At 43.7% G+C, this 18,662-nt stretch overlaps 1 long non-coding RNA gene and 1 pseudogene across 1 annotated transcript; both read left to right on the top strand.

The window, feature by feature from the left end:
* The first annotated feature begins 318 nt into the window (after nucleotides 1-318).
* LOC129635914 (uncharacterized) lies at nucleotides 319-16,205 on the top strand. The gene is made up of 3 exons (XR_008706531.1): nucleotides 319-433; nucleotides 1,194-1,292; nucleotides 15,286-16,205. It is a non-coding gene; the product is annotated as an uncharacterized LOC129635914 (long non-coding RNA).
* Nucleotides 12,744-13,120, top strand: LOC129635913 (small nuclear ribonucleoprotein E-like; annotated as a pseudogene).
* Nucleotides 16,206-18,662: the final 2,457 nt, after the last annotated feature.

The raw sequence follows: 18,662 nt of genomic DNA on the forward strand, positions 1-18,662 counted from the left end.
TGAACTGAACTGACCCCTGAGGATACTACCTCTTTATTAAAAAAAAATTTTTTTTGGCCACATCTTGTGGCATGCAGGGTCTTAATTCCCCTAACGAGGACCAAACCCAAGGCCCCTGCATTGGAAGTACAGAGTCAACCACTGGACGGCCAGGGAATTCCCTGGTTATCTTTTTAAATGGATCTTGGCCACACATATTTTCTGTGAAAAGTCAGCTTGTATCTTTTGCAGATGCTTCTCCTGGGTTGTTTGTGGTTTGACTAAGCCTTGCTGGTGCCTGAAATGGAAATTCCAAGGGAAATATTTTTAAATGAAACTCGTTTTCACCTGCCAGGAGACGGGGCTGGAAGGACCCTGGGAATCATAGGAGGCTGGTTTGCAGAGGGAGTGCAGCGAGAGTCAGCATGAATCAAGGCAGCAGAGACCCCAGGAGGTGAATGAGACTGGAAGCTGAGCCCAGCTGTCAATTTCTCCCCTTTCCTGCTGGCTACCTGCAGCAGCAGCAGATCCCCGGTGCGCTGGGCCAGGGGTTTCCCGCACTTTCCACGGCGCCTGCCAGGAGCCCTCAGCACCTAGTGTTTGGTGTCTCTTCCGGTGAGAGCAGAGCAGTGGGCTCAGATGACCACCCCAGTCATCTGGCAGCCGACATGATCACTGTAGATCTTCTCTCAGCCTTTAGGAAGCAAATTTCCAGAGGTTTCTGAGTAGTGAGGGAAGAACCTACGCAGACACAAATTTTCCAATTGTACATCAGAAACCGCAGGCCCAGGTCTTTTAAGAAAATAGATTGAATTTCAAGAGGGAATAAATACATGGGAAGCACAGAGAGCATAGTTTCCAGGAGTGGCTGCCTCCAGGTTTGCTCTAGACCAAACCATTTTCAGCATCACAAATCACCCACAGCCTACTCTGTGGCTGCAGTTTATCCACACTTCCAGAAGCCTTACAGAGCATCCCCCCACCAACCCCCAACTCCACCTGCCCTTGTTCAGATGCAAGCGGGATCACTTCCTGTCCTTCTAAAGATCTCCTGTCCCAGTCATGTCTACCAGCTGCCATCTCTCTTTAATTATTGATTAATTTCTTTCTTATGACCTTGGCGGCCTTCCTCCCTGTCTTGGTCCCACAGACTCCCATGCTCATTCCTTCCTGCTTTGCCAACACCTGACATCAGCCTGTCTCTCTGGCCACAGATGAGGTGAGGTCAGGCCGACCTGCCTTTGACTTAGTTCCTGTGCACTGGGTCAAAGACCGCCTGGGATGGACATGAGCCATTGAGAAGCAAAGGGAAGGTGAGGCTCAAGTTGAAGAAGTCTTTGGGTCTTCTAACTTTAAATGGAAACGATTGAAGAAAATGCTTTGACTAATGGTGTGTGTATGTGTACATTTTTTTATTGCAGTAAACTATGCATAATGTATTTGGACGAGGAAATGGCAACCTACACCAGGATTCTTGCTTGGAGAATCCCATGGACAGAGGAGCCGGGTGGGCTACAATCCATGGGGTCGCAAAGAGTCACACACGACTGAGTGACTAACACTTGAACTTGCATGCATAATGTATAATTAATCTTTTTTTTCTAATTTTTTCTTTTTTTGGCTCTCCCTTCTGACTTGCAGGATCTTCATTCCCTGACCAAGGGTTGAATCCATGCCCCCTGCAGTAGAAATGCAGAGTTCTAACCACTGGACAACCAGGAAATTCTCCCCATTTTAACCAGTTTTAAGTGCGCAGTTCAGTGGCATTAAGTATTCACACTGTTATGCAACCATCGCCATCATCCATCTCCAGAAATTTTTCATCGTTCCAAACTGAAACTCTGTCCGCATTAAACACTAATTCCCTGTTCTCCCCTCCCTCCAGCCTCTTGGCAACCATCATCCCACCTTCTATCTTTATGAATATACCTCTTCTAAGTACATCATATAAGTGGAACCATATGATACCTGTCCTCTTGCGTCTGGCTTATTTTACATTTCCCACATTCATCTATGTTATACATGTATTAGAATTTCATTCTTTTTTTTAAGACAATGATATTCAATTGCATATATATACCATATCTTATTTATATATTCATCTGTTGATGGATATCTGGGTTGTTCCTACCTTTTGGCAATTGTAAACAATGCTGCTATGAACATGGGTATACAAATATCTCTTTGATGAGTAGGACTTTGAAACACTTAAAACTATATTTTTCTCCAAAGGCACAAACTACATTGTGCCTATCTAAAAAGCTAGTAAAACCTGACCAGCGGGCTAGGAAACCCCATCGTAGTGAGATCCGTTTTAAGATAGGAGCCAGGGATTGTGAATTTTCTGGGTTCTGCACAGTTCCCGTCATGCTCAGCACCTGGGGTCCATCCAGTCAGTATGGACTGTTGGCAACACAGGGAGTAGTTTTCACAGGGGTTCCTGCCAAGGCTAGACCTCACAAAGGGCCAGTGGGGCCCAGGCTATCAGTTTTTGCCAGGACTTGGCCTTATCAAAGGGTTATTTAGCCCTCATTTTGATTAGCCAAGTACTTTATAATCATTTACTAATATATGTTTTCCATCATCATCAGCCATCACCCAGTATGTGGAAATATTTGGAGAGGGAGGGAGCCCATATCATTTTATTTATATGCAAATATGGGTGCAACCATAGAGACCAAATTTGCTTTGCTCTTGGGAAATAAGCAGAAATGTTAAATTGGCTGTTCTGTTAGCCAAGCTGTAGTCCTGAGGCTGGCCTATGGCCCTCTGCCCCTGACCTATGGCATCCAAAAGGATGGCATTAAGAGCTGTGAGCCTTCACTGACTCCTCCCTATACCCTTCCCAACCCTTAGAGCTTATAGTGGCAAGAGGACAGTGGGGTGAGAAGCACAGCCCATAATAGCTGATTCCCAAGAAGGTAAACTCAGGTGACATAACTGCTGAGCAACTTGCCACTGTGAACTCATAACACCATCTATCATTCAATAATGCCAACAGATGGGACTTTAATTTAATTAATTTCTTTATGTTTGGCCATGCTGAGTCTTCTTTGCTGTGTGCTGGCTTTCTCTGGTTGCGTTATGCAGGCTTCTCATGGCAGCGGCTTCTCTAGTCGCAGAGGCCGAGCTCTAGGCGTGCAGGCTTAGTAGTTGTGGCCCACAGGCTTGGCGGCTCCACAGCATATGGAAGCTTCCCAACCAGGGATCGAACCCGTGTCCCCTCCATTGGCAGACGGATTCTTAACCACTGGACCACTAGGGGAGTGCCCATATGGGACTTTCAAATGCCATTCTAAACTGAAATTTTCACAATCTTTTACTGATTTTGGCTTGTGGGATTAACCAGAGTTTTAAATTCCATTTTCTCAAGTGAACATATGTTAAATGAAACAAATGTAATCCATTTTATTTTAATTATTTTTATCACAAAAAAGCCTCTTGCACTGGTGGCCATATTCATTGTTATGCCACATATATTGCATCATACAATTTATAGGTATAAAATATTTCACAAATTTAAGAGTTAATTTGCATGCATTAGCTGTACTTGTACTGTTATTTTTTATTGGGGGGCCCACAATATTTTCATTATACATTTTCATTCCTATATCGAACTAATGAATTTTCTGATGAATTCTGTTTATTTTCTTATTCATTCTCTGGCTTCAGAAATAGATCACCAGAAGGTAGTAAGCAGGTGCCAGAAAGTTCACTTACACAAAAATGATGACACATTCTTATTCACTATCTGAAGCGGAAAACAAAAAGACAATAAAGGATAGGTACTTGGTATCAGAGAATCTGCACTTTGCAAATGATGAGTAGTCAAATCTTTTTTTTTTAATAACTGTGTTTATTTATTTATTTATGGCTGTGCTCGATCTCCCTTGCTGTGTGGGCTTTTTTCCTAGTTGTGGCAAGTGGGAATTACTCTCTAGATGCAGTGTGAGGGCTTCTCATCGTGATGGCTTCTCTTGTTGGGGAGCTTGGGCTCTAAAGCGCAGGCTCAATAGTTGTGGTACACAGGCTTAGATGCCCCATGGCATGTGGGATCTTCTTGGACCAGGGACCAAACTTGTGTTTCCTGCATTGGCAGGTGGATTATTTACCATGGAGCCATGAAGGAAGCCCATGAGTAGTCAAATCTTAATGACCTCATTCAATATATTAATTTTTTCATTAAACATCTATTCAATGCCTTTTATGCATGAGATCCTGGAAATGCTAAGGTGAACTCTTGGCTTGTGCGATCAGAGTTTTAAATTCCATTTTCTGGAAAATGGAACTCTGCCCAAGGAACCTCACTGTCAAGTGATTCTGTAAATTAGTGGTTGGCAAACGCTGGTCCATGGAGTAAATTCAGCTCGAATTTTGCTTTTTGTAAATAAAGTTTAATTGGAACACAGCCTTGCTCATTAGTATTGTCTGTGATTGCTTTTATTCTGCAGTGGCAGGGTAGAGTAACTGTAACAAAGACCATACCACCCATAAACCTGATATTTTCTATCTAGCCTTTGACAGAAAATATTTGCCAAAAACCTTGCTCTTTTTTTACATATATTTATTTGGCTGCAACAGGTCTTAGTTGCAGCATGCAGAATCTTTAGTTCCAGCATGGAAACTCTTAATTGTGGCATGTGGCATCTAGATCCCCAGATAGGGATTAAACCCAGCCCTCCTGTACTGAGAGCATGGAGTCTTAGCCCCTGGAGCATTAGGGAAGTCCCAACCCTTGCTCTTGAGGAAGAAAATAACCATGGACTCCTTACATTTTAGAAAGTTCTGAGACTACCTAGCCTCACTCCCAAATTCTTTGAGAACTCAGGAAAGACACTGTTGTAACTCAAAGTGTCATCAACAAACCCACAACATCAGCATCACCTGGAAACTTAGGAATGCAGAGTCTTAGGTCCCACCCCAGAACTACTGAAGCAGAAGCTGCAATTGAACAAAATCCCCAGGTGATTCACATAAACAGTGAGATTTGAGAATCACTGTTAGAGTTGAGTCAGGGTTCCCCAGAAGAACAGAACCAGTAGGATGTGTGTGTGTGTGTGTGTGTGTTTATAAATGGAGAGAAAGAGAGAGATTCATCTTAAAGCTTTGGCTCTTGTGACCTTGGGGACTGGAAACTCTGAAATCTGCAGGGCAGGTGGGAAGGCTGGAAATTTCAGTGAGAACTGATGTTGGAATTTTGAGTTGAAGGCAATCTTGAGACAGGATTCTTTCTTTTCTCAAGGGCCTCAATCTTTTCTCTTTAGGCCTTCAATTGATGGGATGAGGTCCACCCACACTATGAAGGAAAATCTGCTTTATGCCAAGTCTACAGGTTCCAGTGTTAGTCACATATAAAGAATACCTTCTAGGACTTCCCTGGCACTCCAGTGATTAGACCCTGCCTTCCAATGCAGGAGATATAGGTTGAATCCCTGGTTGGGGATCTAAGATCCCACATGCCTCATGGCCATCCAAAAAACCAGAACATAAATAAGAGAAGCAGTACTATAACAGTTTCAACAAAAACTTAAAAAATGGTCCACATCAAAAAAATATTTCAAAAATAAATTTAAAATAAGGCATATCTCCTCAGCAAGATCGAGACTGGCGTTTGACCAAACAACTGGGCACCATAGCCTAGCTGTGTTGACAGAAAAAATTAGTCATCACACTTTTCTAGATGGAAAAGTTAGAGGACTTGAACCATCACACTGTTCTAGGTGGAAAACTTAGAGGTCATGGAAGAAGGGGGATAGACCCATGACCAATATATGAAGTTGGTGAAAGTGGGTCTTCTCTAATGGTCAAATATTCTTTCTAGAATCTACCTCAGCCATGTATGTATCTTCTCAGGCCCCATACCAGGTACCTACACTGCCCAATGCCATAAGCTCCTACTAAAAGTGGCTACTGAGTGATGGACATGTGGCTAGGCCAAACTGAGATGTGGCTCTAAGTGTAAAATACACACCAGATTTCAAATACTTAGTATTTTTTTTAAAAACTCATTAATGCTTATATTGATTATATGCAGAAATGAAAATATTTTAGGTATAAAAGGTTAAAAAACTATTAAATTTTATTTTGCCCATTTCTCTTTTACTTTTTTTTAACATGGCTACTGGAAAATTTTAAATTATATATGTGATTTATATGTTATTTCTAGGGCCAGAGCTGCTCTAGACCCTTGCAATCTGTTATGGACAGATTATGAATTGTTATGAATTATTCTGATATGAACTGTTTCTTCCCTAAAATTCAGATGGTTTAGTTGCTAAGTCATGTCTTGACTCTTTGCAATCCCATGAACTGTAGCCCACCAGCCTCCTCTGTCCATGTAATTCTCCAGGCAAGAATACTAGAGTGGGTAGCCATCCCCTTCTTCCCTTCTCCAGGGGAATCTTCCTGACCCAGGGATCAAACCAGGATCTCCTACACTGCAGGCAGATTCTTTACCGATTGAGCCACCAGAGAATTCATATGTTGAAGCCTTAACCCATCATGCAACTGTCTGACCCACCAGGGAAACCCAAGCATACTGGAGTGGGTAGCCTGTCCCTTCTCCAGCAGACCTTCCTGACCCAGGAATTGAACCAGGGTCTCCTGCATTGCAGGCAGATTCTTTACCAGCTGAGCTACCAGGGAAGCCCCATATTTGGAGAGAGGGTTTCAGAGAAGTAACTGCAGTTAAATGAGATCATATGAGTTGAGCCCTGACTTGATAGTATTAGTTTCCTTATTGGGAAAAAACAAAAAACAAAAAAGGAAGAGATATCTGATGCAGATGCACAGAGAAAAGGCCATGGAGAGAATTCTTACCAGAAACCAAACCCTACTGACATCTTGAGATTGAACTTCCAGTTTCCAGATTGTGAGAAAATACATTTCTGTTGTTGAAGCCCCCAGTCTGTGATGTTTTGTCATGGCAGCCCTAGCAGGTTAACACACCACTCAAAGTGTGGTCTATGGATCAACAGAACCAGGATGACCTGGGAGCTTGTGAGAAATACAGAGTCACAGGCTCCACCCCAGACCATGGGAACCAGAATCTGCATTTTCACAAGGTCCCCATGTGCTTTGAGGAGCCCTGCCCTGGAGAAGGCAATGGCAACCCACTCCAGTACTCTTGCCTGGAAACTCCCATGGACGAGGAGCCCGGTAGGCTGCAGCCCACAGGGTCGCGAAGAGTCGGACATGACTAAGTGACTTCACTTTCACTTTTCCCTTTCATGCATTGGAGAAGGAAATGGCAACCCACTCCAGTGTTCTTGCCTGGAGAATCCCAGGGACGGTGGAGCCTGGTGGGCTGCCATCTATGGGGTCGCAAGGAGTCGGACACAACTGAAGCGACTTAGCAGCAGCAGTAGCAGCAGCAGCCCTGGAAGACGTTTGTCAGGGATTTCTAAGGATGAGAAAAGGATGTGAGGGAAGTGCGCGGTGGGGTGGGGAAATCAGGAGGCTTTGCCTGGTGACCTCTGCTCCTCAGGGAAAGCGAACATCTAAGAGCCTTAAAATTCAAATCCCCAGCCCAGGGAAGTTTACTCTTTTTGATCCCAATGATTAGAATCACTGTTTTCAGAGCTGGAGAGGCTCCTTCAGAAAATATCGAGTTCACATCCTTAAGGGGTCACTGTGACTGATCCAAGGTCACTCAGAGGAGATGAGAGTCCAGACGCTCCCTGGTGGCTCAGCAGTAAAGAAACTGCCCGCAATGTAGGAGACACTGGTTCAATTCCTGGGTCGGGAAGATCACTGGAGAAGGAAATGGCAACCCATTCCAGTATTCTTGCCTGGAGAATTCCATGGGCAGAGGAGCCTGGTGGGCTACAGTCATGAGATAGCAAAGAAGTTGGACATGACTTAGTGACTAAATACAATAGCAACAAGAAAATAGGATCAGGGTCTCCCAACCTAAAGCCCTTTGAGAGAATGCTAAGTCGCTAAGTCATGTCCAACTCTTCGAGACCCTGTGGACTGTAACTCACCAAGCTCCTCAGCCTGTGGGATTCTCCAGGAAAGAATACTGGAGTGTATTGCCCTGCCCTCCTCCAGGGGATCTTTCCAACCCAGGAATCGAACCCTTGTCTCTTACGTCCCCTGCATTGGCAGGCAGATTCTTTACCACTAGCGCCACCTGGGAAAGCCCTTTGCTACTGTTTAATTTAAATATGCATGAGAATTCTGACAAACAGTTCCAGTTCCAAGAGGCTCATGGATCTGAGGGTGTTTGTTTCTTTGTTTGTTTAAATTCAGAGAAGCCAGTCCTGGGCTTTCTTGGGAAAGGAGAGAAAACAGACTGAGTCCCGTGGACTTGCAGGGTGAACACACACTCTAATATTAACCACATGTTCTCTGCACATCTGATGGGGATCCCGTACTTCTCACCGCGAGTTTTCTACTAAAGGTTACCATATGCTGTAGGAATGTTTCACCACCACGAACTGGCCATATAAGCTGAGCGCTTTAAATTACTGCACAGTCAGAGTGAGTTAATCTATGCCTTGATTATCTGTGTGTCTGGCTATCTAAAGACATCCCTGGCATGGAGCTGTAACTCATGACTAACTTGCTAATTTGAAATATAGATGTAAGCCTTCCTTGTAAACACACACACACACACACACACACACACACACACACACACAGATGTACATTACATTGGAGTTTGCAAATGGATTGAATGCATTGTCAAGTCTGTCCTCCATTAATTTCTATAGATGCATTGCTGCCTGGGAGCTGGAGAATTATCACGCAGTTGAAAGTAATGGTGGGGAAGCCTATAGAAGGGGAAAACGGGTGGAGAAGATGTTAGAGAGAATGAGAAATAAGTGAAAATTAACTAGCTATTGCAGCCTGAACTGTAAGTCATTTCAGAGTGGTCTGATTTCTATATAAATCTCAGCTTTGCCTCTTGAGTGAGTGAGTAAGCCTGGGAAAGCTGTTTAATCTCTTGTGTGCATGCTAAGTCATTTCAGTCACGTCCAACTCTTTGCGACCCTTTGGACTGTAGCCTGCCAGGCTCCTCTGTCCATGGGATTCTCCAGGTAAGAATACTGGAGTGGGTTGTCTCATTTTACTCATCAGTAAGAATGGGAATAATAAGACTTTTCCTCTAAAATTTCAATGAGAAGATACAGAAAATGCACATGGTAGGGTCTCTGTTAATGTCCACATTCTTTCTTTCCTTCTGTCCTTCTTGTCCTCCTATTGAAACCAAGATGTTGGCAAGATGAGGTTCTTTTCACCTGCCCAGTAAGAGGAGAGATTATGGACAGACACAGTAAGATTGCCTTCAGGGACATTGATTGCTTTGATTTGATTGATTTATTGAGCTATTCAGTACTTTTCATGGTTATCAGAGTATATAATTATGACAAGTGGTAAACAACGATAGTCTATTAATAAAAATCAGCAGAAGGAACAACAATAATAATAATAACATAATCATAACTGTATGCTGGAAATGTAAGCTGGTAACCTTTGTAGCTGAATGTTTCATATACTATGAATGGACATGTCAGACTCTGGCCATTTCTGTTGACATAAATTTAAAAGGTAGCACTTGCAGAGAACTTTAGAATCAGTAGGAGATTTCTTTTTCAAATCCCATCAGTATATTTTTAGAATGTCCTTGGCAAATGGGCCTATCCAGGTAAAGCATGTTAAAATATTGTTCTATTATTTCAGCTGTCAAGGACACTTAGATGAGAAATGAAGTCTCCCCCTGTATGATGGGATCCTGCTGGATGCTAGTCAGCTTTGTAGCTCTTTGGCTTCAATTGAAGCAGTTCATTTGGACCAACAAGGGCCATGGTCAAAGCCAGAGGAGAACCACTCGGCTATGAGCCCATCCTGGACTTGGGGATCCAGAAGGTCTCTCTCCAAGGAGTTTTCCATTGGCTTCTTCCAACTTGTCTCCTAAATCATCAGAAAATAAAAATTTACTGGGCCCTTAACTACATGCCAGAAATATATATCAACTCATTCAACTCTTGAAATAATCCTACAAATTAGGAACTATTGTACCATTATACAGGTCAAGAACTAAGACTCAGAAAGGCTAATTAACCTGCCCAAGTTCACCCAACAGAAAACGGTGAGCTGGGAATTGAACTCAAATATGGCAAGATTCTGCTGCTTCTGAAATCAGAGACATTTCCTCAGCTCCTTAGAGTTTTAGTTTATATATGGTTTACAAACTCATTCTCTTTTCTTGGTATCTTCATTTCTTTCAGGTGAGAAAATATCCAAGATGCTTTTCAAAAGAGTATCAACATCTTCACCTAAATCAGGAATGACTATTCTCTTTTAGCTAAGAAACTTTGGTGATCTCATTCCATTTTGTAAACATTCTTGTATTTTTTTAATACATACATTTCTTCCTCTTTCTCTCAAGTTTCTAAACTCACAAAGCTGCTCCTCGGCCACCATCTGCTACAAATTCATTTATTTGTTTGACTGTCCACTGAGGGTCTGCTCTGAGTCAGGGACTGTGTTCTTCCCTGGAAAGACAAATATTAATAAGTTCTCACTCTCAAGGTGCTCCCAGTCTAGTGGGATGACAGTCGTGCAAGCAGACAGTTTCAATGGAGTTTTATACAGTTCTGGCCACTATTATACACTTCTGTATACTCCAGTCAAAGTTGGAGAAACACATGGGATCCAGCAACGACATCAGTGTGGAAGCACTAGTGAGGTATCAAGGTAGGGGGTGAGCTTTCAGTCAGAGCAACAAGAAGAAGAAACGATAGGGCCTGGAGTATTTCAGGAATTTCCTGTGTGACCGTAGAATGTGGGGAGCAGAGGGGCACAGGTGGTGGGAGAAGAGTTAGAAGAAGTCCAAGGCCAGGTATAGCAGGCCTCGTGTCCCTTGCTCAAGAGTCTAGACTCTACTGTGGGCAAGGAGGTGCCACAGAAGTTTTGCAAGGGGACTAACATGATAAGATTCTTCTTTTAGGAAGATCCCCTGGTCTCAGGAAGAGCTATTGCCTAGAAGAGAGAGAGAGATGAGAGGGAAACCGACAAGGCTATGCAGTAATCTAGATGGAAGATGGACTTAAGACAATGAAGATGGAGCCACGTTTGAAAACATTGCTGAGTCAGCGTTGTTAGGATGGAGAGTAGCCTGGATGTGCAGGATGTGGGAGCTGAGTTCAGGCGAACTCTGAAATGTCTTACTTGGGGATCTGTTGGACGGTGACACTAAATGAAACACGGCATTTGTAGGAAAAGCAGGTTTGGACGATTGGGGAATGGGATAGAGAGTGTAAAATATAAAAGAAAAAAACGTAAATACTGATGCCTGGGTCCTACTCCCAGGGAGAATTCTGTTCAATTTGCCTGGGATATAGCCTAAGGGCTTTCCAAGCGATGCTAGTGGTAAAGAACCTGTCTGTCAACGCAGGAGACCTAAGATCCTTGGGTCAGGAAGATCCCCTGGAGGAAGGCAGGGCAATCCACTCCAGTATTCTAGCCTGGAGAATTCTATGGACAGAGGAGCCTGGCAGGCTACAGTCCATGGGGTCGCAGAGAGTCAGACACGACTGCAACGACTTAGCACACATGCATAGCCTAGACATTTATTTAATCTCACGAGGTGATTCTAGTTTGAAGCCAAGTTGAGAACCACTGTTAGGAGGAAATAAGAGAAGACAGAATTCTCAGAAATACCACAATTTAAAAGGCAAGAAAAATAGCTCAAGTGTCCCTTAATAGGGTACTAACCAAATAAACTATGTGATTCAAAACTCAGCCCCAGATTTCAGGGAAGATGGAAATCATACTCCACCTCTCTCTCCCCCTGAATGCAGCTATAACCTGAGCAGAATTCATGGAGCAGCAATGTGACTCTGTAAATAGTAGCAGATGGATTCAGAAGGAAGACCAGAGATCAAAGTACCTCTAAACCAAGGGTGAGTTTACCAGATTGTCAGCTTCAGTGTTGCCCAGTCTGGACAGAAGGTAGCCTGAAACTGGATATGGGCTCCTGGAGAAAGCCTCTGGTTCTGGCTCAAGGAACAGGAAAGAGAATTTTCAAAGAGAATGAGAGAATTTTCCTTTCTCTTTTCTGGTTTCCTTCTGGTTGGAGAACTGAGAAGGGAAGCCCAGGAACCAGAAGGTACTGAGGACACGGAAGAGAGGAAGGAGTCTGGGGAAGTGACCTGATAAAATGGCTTATGAATTCCTGGGCTCACTCAAACGGCACATGTCTGAGCTTGACCCCAAATATTTGAGATGGAAATACACAGGGAGATGGACCACCACTCACATCCCCCCCTGGCCACCAGGGGGCACACACGCAAGATGGCTAGGAAGAGCGTTGTGAAGACTGAAGGTGGAACTGACATTGAAACCACAACCTGCAGAAGGCTGGTTGGCACTTGTGACCTGAACCCAACTGGGTCAGTTACTTATTAAAGCAAAATAATCCACATTTTCCGTAGGATTTACGTAAGATCCAGAGATTCATAATATTCAAAATGTCCAGAGTATGACACAGAACTACTTGTCATATGAAAAACTAGGAAAATCTCAACTCGAATGCTGAGATGACACTAACGATAGAATTACCTGACAAAGACTTTAAAGCAGGTATTATCAAAATCCAAGCATAGAAATAATTACATTAAATGAAAATAGTCTGAACAGATCAATTGGCAGAATGGATTTAAAAAAAAAAAAAAGACTACCCATGGACTATAGCCCACCAGGCTCCTCTCTCTGTCCATGGGATTCTCTGGGCAAGAATACTGGAGTGGGCCAGCATGGCGTACCGGGGCTAGGGCCAGAAGGTGCAGAAGGTGATGGTGCAGCCCATCAATCTCATCTTCAGATACTTGCAGAATAGATCACGGATTCAGGTGTGGCTTTATGAGCAAGTGAATATGCAGATAGAGGGCTGTATCATTGGTTTTGATGAGTATATGAACCTTGTATTAGATGATGCAGAAGAGATTCATTCTAAAACAAAGTCAAGAAAACAACTGGGTCGGATCATGTTAAAAGGAGATAACATTACTCTGCTCCAAAGTGTCTCCAACTAGAAGTGACAGATGAAGTGAGAAATTGTTTGGCAGTACAGTTGGTTTTTTTAGGTGTCCTTTGTTAGAGATGTAGTTCTAAAACATTTATTCATATTGTTCTGCTCTTATGTTATTACCAGATGACAATACATGCTGTGGGACTGTTTTTATAAAATAAAAAAAAAGAATACTGGAGTGGGTAGTCATTCCCTTTTCCAGGGGATCTTCCTAACCCAGGGATTGAACCTGGGTCTCTCACATTGCAGGCAGATTCTTTACCATCTGAGCCACAAGGGAAGCCCCAAAATATAAGACATGACATCATAAAACTCCTAGAAGAGACCATAGACAAAACATTCTCTAACATAAATTGTAGCAATATTTTCTTAGATCAGTCTCCCAAAGCAAATGAAATAAAAGCAAAAATAAACATATGGGCCCTAATCAAACTTACAAGCTTTTGCACAGCAAAAGAAACCATAAACAAAATGAAAAGACAACCTAAGGCCTGGTAGGAAATATTTGCAAAGGATGCAAATGACAAGGGCTTAATTTCCAAAATATACAAATAGCTCACACAACCCAATATCACTCTTCGCGTGACGTGGCCCAAGTACTAGAGTTTCAGCTTTAGCATCATTCCTTCCAAAGAAATCCCAGGGCTGATCTCCTTCAGAATGGACTGGTTGGATCTCCTTGCAGTCCAAGGGACTCTCAAGAGTCTTCTCCAACACCACAGTTCAAAAGCATCAATTCTTCGGTGCTCAGCCTTCTTCACAGTCCAACTCTCACATCCATACATGACCACAGGAAAAACCATAGCCTTGACTAGACGGACCTTTGTTGGCAAAGTAATGTCTCTGCTTTTGAATATGCTATCTAGGTTGGTCATAACTTTCCTTCCAAGGAGTAAGCGTCTTTTAATTTCATGGCTGCAGAGATATGCAAATCAAAACTACAGTGAGGTACCACTTCACACTAGTCAGAATAGCCATCAACAAAAAGTCTACAAATAATAATGTTAGGAAGGGTATAGAGAAAAAACAACCCTCCCAAACTGTTGGTCAGAATGTAAATTGCTACAGCCACTAAAGAACAGTATGGAGGTTACTTTAAAAGCTAAACATAGAACTGCCCTATGATCCAACAATCCCACTCCTGGGCATAGATCCAGAAAAGATGAAAACTCTAATTCAAAAAGATACATGCACCCCAATATTCATTGTAGCACTATATACAATAACCAAGATGTAGAAGCAACCCAAGTATCCATCAACAGATGAATGGATAAAGAAGATGTGGTACATATATACAATGGAATATTACTCGGCCATTAAAAAGAATGAAATAATGCCATTTGCAACAACATGGATGGACCTAGAGGTTATCATACTAAGTGAAGCAAGTCATACAGAGAAAGACAAATATTATATACTATCACTTATATGTAGAATCTAAAAAATAATATACATGATCCTATTTAAAAATCAGAAACAGACATAATAAATTTATGGTTACAAAGGGAAAGGGAAAGAGAGGAATAAATTAGGAGTATGGGGTTAACAGATACACACTACTATATATAAAATAAACAACAAGGACTTACTGTATAGCACAAGGAACTATATTCAATGTCTTATAATAACCTATAATGGAAAAGAATCTGAAAATTATATATAGTTGAATCATTTTACTATACACCTGAAACTAACACCACATTGTAAATCAACTATAATTCAACTTGAAAAAAGAGAAAAAAGTCGATATAACAGGAGCAAAGGTCAAAGAGAGAGCCTGGAAGATGGTACAGCGCTGGCTTGAAGATGAAGGACGTGGGCCCTGGGTCAAGGAAGGCAGGCACCTTCTAGAAATGAAGTGGCAAGGAAATAGATCCTCCCCTAGAGCTTCGAGAAGGAATACTCTACTGACGCACTGAGTTGAAGATTTCTAATTTCTAGGATAATAAGATAATACATTTGTATCATTCTAGGCCACTGAGTTTGTGCTTCAATAGCCATAGGAAGGGCTTCCCTGGTGGCTCAGCAGTAAAGAATCTGCCTGCTAATGCAGGAGATGAGGGTTCCAGCCAGGCTCAGGAAGATACCCTGGAGAAAGAAATGGCAAACTGCTCCAGTATTCTTGTCTGGGAAATCCAATGGACAGAGGAGCCTGGCAGGCTACAGTCCATGGGGTCACAAAGAGGCCTACACGACTGAGCAACTAAACAAAATCAACAGCAAGCCATAGGAAACTAACACAGCCACAACTTTTCTGCTCTCTCCAGTGTGAAGTATTGCCCAACAACCTCCTCATCGATGCTTCCCGCTCAGGAAGCACAGCTGCCTCTCACATGTCTTCTAAATCCCTGCGTGGGGAAATGAACCACAGATGGCAGAGTTCCATTGTCCTGTGAGGTGTAAAAGATGTGCGTGGCAAAGTAACCCAAGATCTGTCTCCTCTGCACCTCCGGAGGAAATACTGAGTTCTAAGCCCTGTTGGATAAAGATACATGACAGAAAGGACTCGAAAGTCTTATAAAGGACATAAGCAATCATTGCCCTTCGCAGAGATTGAGCAAGATCTGCAGAAACCAAAGCCAACGAGCTTCCTCCTTATCCCCACTGGCAGTGTTATTACCTTTAGCTGGCAGCTGCAAGGCCGAGAAGTTTAAAAGCTGCCCCCGACTCTCGCCTCCTGACCCCTCTCCCACAGCTCAGCGGTGACTGGCAGGACCTGCCCATCCACAGGTCATCCATCAGCCGAGATGTCTGCATGTGGTTTTGCTCCACGTCCATCCTCTTCAAAGCCCCCAATATGCTTCACATCTAATACGTGTAATAGGTTCACTCCAGTGGAGCTGGCCCACAGAGGGTAACTCCATGTGATAAAAGACCCCATAGCAGGTTGGGTGGCAGGTCCAAAGAGCTGAAGGTCTATAAATTTTTTCCAGCTCTTTCTACTTCAGATGGATGAGGATACTGCCATCACTATCACCACCTTCAGAGAACAGACAGCTTTGGATCTCTGCCAGCTACGACATAAAAATCCACTTACAATTCATTGAAGAAACACTTGAAGAATGTGGATCTCTGACTAGGGAATAGGTCGGAATAAAGCAGTGTAATATTTCTTAGAACCCAAAAGAAAATAGTTACTATTTAAAGCGGGAACTACACAGGATCAGCTTCAAAGAAACATTCACCAGAAGGTGGGATTTCGTTATTGATAAGAGCAATAACAACAATATTTATTGGGCACCTGCTGCAGTGATCCTGTGGGAGTTCTGTCCCCTTCCAGGCATGGAGTCTGGGTAGGATTCACCCGCCCCCAGGTCAAGGTGTGAGCCCTGATTGGTTGGAGCCAACCGAGTTAGTTCATCCCCCACTTGCCACAGTGATTGGTTCAGGGATAAGCACTCGATGCAGATCTGAGCCAATCAGCACTTGGCATTTCACACCCACCAGTTCAGGGCATGACAGCATATGACCAAATGCAGCTTCCTAAGAAGGAAGTTCAAGATTTCGGCTCCACAGTTGAAGGGAACATTCTGTCTTTCTTTCTGACTGTGATGAGGAAGCATGCAGCCCTGCACAGCGAAGGTACCCCCCCAACCACCCCCCGCCCGGGCCTTGTGAGAAAGAGGGAGAAAGTCTGGCATGAGATCAACATCTTGGAGGGCCCTGGTGACCTGACTGGACAACTGGGTTAAAACAACCCTGAAGCCTGCCTGCTGGGTTTTCGATGATATGAAGCAATCAACTCCCTTGTTATTTAGGCCAGTGTGTGTTGAGATTTTTTTTCTGTTTACAGCTGAATGCATCTTAACCAATGTACCCACTACAGTGTGAGGGATTTCTGAACGATCTGTCTCAGTTAATCTTCACCATGGCCCAGTGAAAGAGGTGTCATTCTTCTCTCTTTACAGATGTCAGGTGTTCTATGAAACTGCTGACGAGTGGTGGAGCCAGGATGCTCAGGTCTGTCCATCCCTCAAGCCTCTGCTGTCTGCCACAATCTCTTGGCTTCTCCTGTGATACCTGTGGGCACAGCATTGGGGAGGAGTCTCTACAGTGCTGCAATAATTCTACAGATCAGCCCCAGGAGAGATGGTTCCTATCATCATAAAAGCTGCCATATTTTGTATCTGGCATTATGTCTTAGAAGCTGAATGTTTCCTACAAGTATTGGTTGATGTTCAGTGATTCAGTCGTGTCCGACACTTTGTGAGCCCATGGACTGCAGCACACCAGTTCCCTGTCCTTCACTATCTCCCTGAGTTTGCTCAAACTTATGTCCATTGAGTCAGTGATGCCATCTAACCGTTTCATCCTCTGCCACTCCCTTGGTGGATCACTGTAAAAACAGCAATTAATAAATCCCTCATGACAGAGGCACTGCAGAAAGATCTCAGCTCTTATGGGCATTTTAGGCAGCAGAACTTAATTCCAAGATCTCAAAAGTAACCTTCTGTCTACCAGAAATGGACCTAACCTTAAAATAAACAGAACGGCCAAGAGGAGTTACCTTGCATCCGAGGTCAGGGGTGGCGGCCGGGGGGAGCTACCCCACGCCCCTAAGCCCGAGGCCAGGGGCAGCGGCCGGGAGGAGCAACCCCACGTCCAAGGAGCTGTGGCTGCGCGGGCGCAGGAGGGCCTAGAGGAACTATCCCACGTTGAAGGTCAGGAAGGGCAGCGGTGAGGAGATACCCCTCGTCCAAGGTAAGGAGCAATGGCTGCGCTTTGCTGGAGCAGCCGTGAAGAGATACCCCACGCCCAAGGTAAGAGAAACCCAAGTAAGATGGTAGGTGTTGCAAGAGGGCATCAGAGGGCAAACACACTGAAACCATACTCACAGAAAACTAGTCAATCTAATCATACTAGGACCACAGCCTTGTCTAACTCACTCAATGAAACTAAGCCATGCCCATGGGGCAACCCAAGATGGGCGGGTCATGGTGGAGAGATCTGACAGAGTGTGGTCCACTGGAGAAGGGAATGGCAAACCACTTCAGTATTCTTGCCTTGAGAACCCCATGAACAGTATGAAAAGGCAAAATGATAGGATACTGAAAGAGAAACTCCCCAGGTCAGTAGGTGCCCAATATGCTACTGGAGATCAGTGGAGAAATAACTCCAGAAAGAATGAAGGAATGGAGCCAAAGCAAAAAGAATACCCAGCTGTGGATGTGACTGGTGATAGAAGCAAGGTCCGACGCTATAAAGAGCAATATTGCATAGGAACCTGGAATGTGAGGTCCATGAATCAAGGCAAATTGGAAGTGGTCAAACAAGAGATAGCAAGAGTGAATGTCGACATTCTAGGAATCAGCAAACTGAAATGGACTGGAATGGGTGAATTTAACTCAAATGTTGGAGAAGACTCTTGAGAGTCCCTTGGACTGCAAGGAGATCCAACCAGTCCATTCTGAAGGAGATCAGCCCTGGGATTTCTTTGGAAGGAATGATACTAAAGCTGAAACTCCAGTACTTTGGCCACCTTATGCAAAGAGTTGACTCATTGGAAAAGACTCTGATGCTGGGAGGGATTGGGGGCAGGAGGGAAGGGGACGACAGAGGATGAGATGGCTGGATGGCATCACTGACTCGATGGACATGAGTCTGAGTGAACTCTGGGAGTTGGTGATGGACAGGGGGGCCTGGT

Source organism: Bubalus kerabau, chromosome 21 (assembly GCF_029407905.1).
Source record: "Bubalus kerabau isolate K-KA32 ecotype Philippines breed swamp buffalo chromosome 21, PCC_UOA_SB_1v2, whole genome shotgun sequence".
Taxonomy (NCBI): domain Eukaryota; kingdom Metazoa; phylum Chordata; class Mammalia; order Artiodactyla; family Bovidae; genus Bubalus; species Bubalus kerabau.